Source organism: Anas platyrhynchos, chromosome 1, assembly GCF_047663525.1.
Source record: "Anas platyrhynchos isolate ZD024472 breed Pekin duck chromosome 1, IASCAAS_PekinDuck_T2T, whole genome shotgun sequence".
NCBI lineage: Eukaryota > Metazoa > Chordata > Aves > Anseriformes > Anatidae > Anas > Anas platyrhynchos.
Genome location: NC_092587.1, coordinates 178,128,764 through 178,134,781, shown reverse-complemented (window position 1 = coordinate 178,134,781; position 6,018 = coordinate 178,128,764).

The window sequence follows — 6,018 nt, the reverse complement described above, 5'->3', positions numbered from 1 at the left end:
TTTTAATCCCGTATTTTAAAACATTTCCTTTTAAATGGAGCCTTTCGGCTTTGGGGATAAAGTGGCAAAAGTAAGAAGAAAAGTAGCTCTTAGTGGGAAAAAAAAAAATGAAACACTGCAAAGTCAAATTAGGTATTAATGATCTTTTCTCATCAAACCTGACAATATATTTGTTCTAAACATCTTGGCACAACAGCTTTTGAAGTGTAGGCCATACACAAATGGCAGTCTGCGAAACCCTGCCCAGTCAGGCAGTCCTGATTCATTGTTTCCAGCTGCTAAACAATCTCAACTAATTTCATTATCTTAATTCTTTCACTTAAAAGTGTTGCTATGGCTTCAGAGTAATTGCCGGTGGAAACAGAAATCATTCCTTCATTACAAATGAAGCCAAGCCTTTTTACTTAGATTCTTACTGCTCAGATCAGGTAGAAGTTTGCTACGTTTTTAGTTGCCATAAAAGTGAAATATTTGTGATGGGGAAACTATTTTAGTGCACCTCATGGTCTACCAAGTCTAGGTGCTTATTTCCACATTAGCCAAGACCTCTGCCACCTAAGGTACAGCCCTAATAAAACCACTTCTTCTGCAGGTACCTGAAAGAAATGTATTTTCTGCAGCCACTGAACTGTGAGCTTCTGGATATTAGTCCAAATACCACATATTGACTGAATTTTTGCTGGAATAAAGCTCATAGGCTCTAAAACTCAGAGGTTATTAAAATGCCTTTAAAGAACCATAGAGGGCAAAAAACAAGGGCAAGCTAGAGCTGAATGATTTCTTTTGTATTACCTGTTGATAAATATTCTATTCTTTTCCCTAAGAAACCACAGGGAGTTTTGTGAGAACACAAAACCTGGCCAGGCAGCAGAGGTATAATTTTCTCCAGCAAACCTTTTCTGTGCAGGGACATCCCTTGCAGCATGCAGCAGCCACCAGCCCGTGCCACCAGTGTCACCGGGAGCCCACCAATCCCTCCCAAAGCACAGTCAAGAAGCAGGTATACCTTAAGAAACGGGCCTTAAGAAGTGCTTTCATGGAACAGCCCGAAGCAACAGACACACTTAAATGACAGTCCCATTTCAGGAGTGCCTCAGGGAGGCAAAGGCCATGCTTTGAAACAGCCCTAGCCAGGCCTTTTCAGCTCCCCAGCATGACTCACTGGTAACTTGGCGTCATCTCTTCCTTTGAAGTCTGAAATGGTGCAAAACTGTCTGATTTGTACCCACTTTTGGTGATCTGTTGAAATACCCTCTCACAGTACCAATGATGCTGTGTGTAGGTTAAGCTCTTATCCCAGGATACATTGGCAGGGTTATGGGGAGAAATTAGTGGTTTTGAGACTCAGAATATGCTTGTTGGTACTGTACCTAGCCTGGCCCCAATATCATTGTATCCTATATAAAGACTCAGTTCGAAATACGAAGGATAGAAACAGTTTCTGAAAGTTAATATTTCTACAGTGACATAAAATCCATAGGGACCACAAATGAACTTCAATCCATTTCTCTCTAAACGGAGAAGTATTTCTTAGCCATTGGCTTCTCTAGCAGTTCAATGCTTCTCCCCATACACGTTACTAATAATATTTTCACTCCACACTTGTACACATCTACGAGTGCAGTACGTAGAGTGCTGGAGTCTGGTTACTGTGATGAGCCCGCGGCAGGAAATCTATACCAACAGAGCAGTAAAGCCCATTGTTAGTGGGGTATTTCAGGCAAAGAGCATGCACACACTCTTCTCACGTGTACTTACCATGACGGCTTCAGAGATCAGAAAGGAGATGATTATTGGTGCTGGATGGAGGGATGTCTGCACGGGCATCACACCTAGATGCAAACCCGCAAGCCAAGCCTTGCACAGGTACTTCTAAGCTCCCTCCCTTTGACATTAGTTAATAAAAGTTTTGTGCTGGTTAAGCATTTTGACCTGAGATTGACTTTTTCCCTCTTTTTTACTCAGATAACTTCATTTATCTGTTTATATAAAATCATTTATAACTATATTAGGACCCAACGCTTTGCATGTCCTGAGTGAAAACAGCTGCCCGAGTCACCTCCATTTTACAGATGTGTGCAAGCATTGACAAAAAGAAAAATCCCTGAGTGGTGCAATTTATCAAAAGAAGCCCTGGTGCAAGTGCAATTACAGCAGAAAAACTAATTGTTCCTGATACAGCTCTCCTTGCTTCTGGAAGATTTCAGGACGTAAATGCAAAAGGTACCTTTGTGTGCATAGCTACCTCACACCATGTTTCGCCACACGGGTACAGTCCTATGTGCCCCCACACAGGTAAAGCACTGCTAACCCCAGGCACGTCCTGTCCTGGGGGTTTGTAGGGCTTCCTGTGATCCCTCTGGGGTACAGCTTGTCTTGATTGGTACTGATATTTAAACAGAAATAAAGGTCAACAAGCAAACAAGCCCCAACCCTATTGTTTGCGGCTACGGAGCCGTGTGAATGACCCCAACCTGATCCCTCCCTTCCCGTCCTGCTCAGTCCCAGCTTCTGCTTCCTCTCTGCGTGAGAAAGAGTGCTCCAGCACGGGCAACACCCTGTCCTGCCAGGGATGGTCCCAGCAGCAAGGATGTTTCCTCACGTCTCTTCTTCCCAAGACCACGAGAAGGGGAATACGCTCCACTGGAAGTAGTACTCAGGAGTCGACTTGAACCAGCAACCTGCAAACCAATGGAAAATGAGTGACCAGAGCCCATAGTCAGCAGATGTAGGTGTTTCTCTGAATTAAGTCTACCTGCGACCTCGTCTGTTTGCTGAAAAGTGAGCCCAAGGTGATTAAATTCTTTATTAAGGCTTGGCAGTCAAACACCCCGGCTCGGTGAAGGCGTTTTGCACTCCAGCAACGCTCTGAGCATGACAACAGCTCTACAGACTCTTCAGAGTTTTTTCCCTCTAACAGCAAAACACCCTCCTACGACCTGAGCAAACAATGCCAGTGAAAGCACAGCTGTGCTGGTATTTCTAACCACAGGCGTCTGCTAACACAGCCACGGGAGGGAGGCTTGCGTCCTCCCACCCAACTCACGGCAACAAAAGCAGACACTCATCTTCCGACTCTCAGGTAGGCACTTCCCTAAAGCCTCCCTTGGCTCCCACGGGACTGATTCAGCTGGAAACCATCTGCAGAGGAATGAATCCTGCCCTTGCTTTGTCTCTGCAAGCGCAGCACATCTGTGCTTCTTGCTGCAGCTTCTCCTGCCGCCAGGTAACCAACCTCTGGCGTTTCCCGTCGTTCACACCTTCGGTGCTGTCTTCATGCCAAAACCTGCCCCTCGGCTCTTCCTGCTGCAAGACTTCAAGCAGAGGATGAGGAAGGACTGGGAGCTTTTACCACGCTTGGCAAGCCCAGATCACGCACATCAGCTGGGGACCAACACCTTGCACGGGCTGAGGCACACGGAGACCAACACAGCCCCCTGCACAAAATAACCACGGTAGCAGACGAGTGGCACTGCTCTGATTCTGCTCCTTTGGTGACAAGCTGCGTCCCAGCACTAGGATTCACTAGTTTGCAATGTTTGCAAAGATTTTTGTCCAAAAAGGTCATTTTTACCCTATCACTTCCCTGGAATCCGTCGGGCTTGAAATGTAGTTTCCTTCAGTATAGCACAAGCTATGTTTGTTTATCATCCCCTTTCTCAATTAAAAAAAAAAAAAAAAAAAGAGAGAGAGAGAAGAAAGCCCAGACAGTTCAAAGAGTTATTTTTTTCCACCTTTTCCAAGAGGACAGAAGTTCCATCACGATCTTTTTCTGTTCTCAGGGTGTTTTTGGTCTTCTTCTCATACAAACTGCCTGGCATCTAATAAGATGTGAACACCTGCCGGGAGCTTTCCTTCATTCAGCATTAGTTTCTCTCTTCTTCTCCAACGCTTATTTTCACACTGCTGATAGAAATAAATTTCCCTCCACTGGACAGCAGACTCAAAAGCTATTAGGGACACAGGCACGTTCATGGAAACCTTCAGTCGATAAGAACCAATCTATTTCTGCCCACCACCTCCTGGCTGGTGTCTCCATCAAAGGTTGCTCCTCGGGTCACAAAGTTTCTTACTGAGTTTTATTTGGAAAACAATGTAGAGACAGCGAGAGGCTTGCTATATATATATATATATATATATATATATATATATATATATGCATAAATAAAATAAGTTCTGTGTTGAATTTATGGAAAAAATTGGGGGTTGGACCCGATGATCTCTTGAGGTCCCTTCCAACCCCTACGAATCTGTGAAAATAGGAATGGCACGCCCATGAAAAGGTAGGAAACGTGCTTTGAAGTTCTTCAGTACAAATCTCAGAGATTGAACGAATAACCATTTCCTGACATACATTTGACCTTTATGCAAGCACATGATTTCAACATCCCGATTGTCTGTAGCTGAAGTTTTCCCAGTGGATTTTCCAGCTTGCTTAGACCTATACCAATGTGTAGCTACGTAAATGTAATTTATACATAAACGTCTAACCTACATCTACACGAAGTTTTAGTTGACGTTGTTCATGACTGACATCCACCATCAAGAATGGATTAAATAACTTTTGGAAAGTAACAATTACATTTTTCATTTTTTATGCACTGCACCTATACTGAACTGCAAATGAAGCCAAGTGCAGAAGAAGGAAAAAATGTGTTATTTAAGAAACTTCCTTTAAAACAAATTATTTTATCTCAATCCAGACATTCACAATAGCAGGAAGCGGGATGATAGCATGTTTACAATTATATAATAGCTCCAAAACCACTAAAGCATCCTCCCACTGTATTAATAAGGGTGAAAAATAAGATCAGTCTGAAGCCTCTTGACTGAATCCACTTAAGACAAAAGATTTGGACACCTATAGTGCATGTTATTTAAAAAATTGGTTTAAGCAGCAATATTTTATTGAACATTCCTACTTTGCTGATAAATCAATGCTCAAAACTTCGTTGGAAGGACAAACAGGACAATTCCCATATCGTGAAAGCTCAGAAGTGGATTTCGAGGAGATTTTTCAGTCTTGGTTTTGGGTGATACTCCCTTTTTTCCTCCTCCGTAGTTTTTCTCACAGCCAGCTTCAACACCACAGGTAATAGGATACATCCTGTCCCGTACTCTCTCCCCCATAAAAGTTGCCATACAAAGATCCCAATCACATAAAAATTTCAAAATCGCTTTAAGAACAACAATTTAAGTGCAAATGGCACGATACAGACTGGTATTAGCAACACTTGAGCTAGCTCAAAATGAACTGGCAAAGCTCAGTGGCGCAGTCCAGCATCATGCAGTGTCCCAGTTCATGTCCCAAAACTGGTAGTGATCAGCCCCACTTATAGTACTTACATGAATTCTGGATTCAAGTTTGACTTGGAGCAGCCCAAGAGGGATGGTTGACTTTCAAGGGTCAACACCTCCAAGTTTGAGAATGGACCATTATCACTTGAAAAGTCAAGTAATGGTGACAGGAAGTCTACATCAAAAAAACAAGGAGCTCCTAACAGAAACCAAACATTAAAAAAAAAAAAGGGTACAAGAGCTGGGATCAGGTCACCCAGGAGGAATATGAAGACACTGCCCAAACGTGCAGAGTGGGGCTAGGAACCTTGACAGGCTACAGAAATGAGCTAAGAGGAAAGCCATTAAGTTCAGCAAGGGAAATGCAAAGTCCTGCCCCTGGGGATGAACATTCACCAGCACAGGGTGGGGGACACCCAGCTGCTGGAAAGCAGCTTTGCGGAAAAGGACCTGGGGGGTCAACAAATTGAGACAGAATTCTTAGTAAGGTCGAGTCAGGATGAGAGACAACAGGCACAAACTGAAATACAACAAATAGCATTTAAACATGATGAATTTCTTTACTGGGAGTGTGGTTGAGCACTGGCACAGGTTGTCCAGAGAGGTTGTAGAGTCTCCAACCTTGGAGATACTAAAAACCCAGATGGACACAGCTCCAGGTTGACTGTGCTCCGAGCAGGAGGCTGGACTAGCTGATCTCCACAGGCTCCTTTCAACATC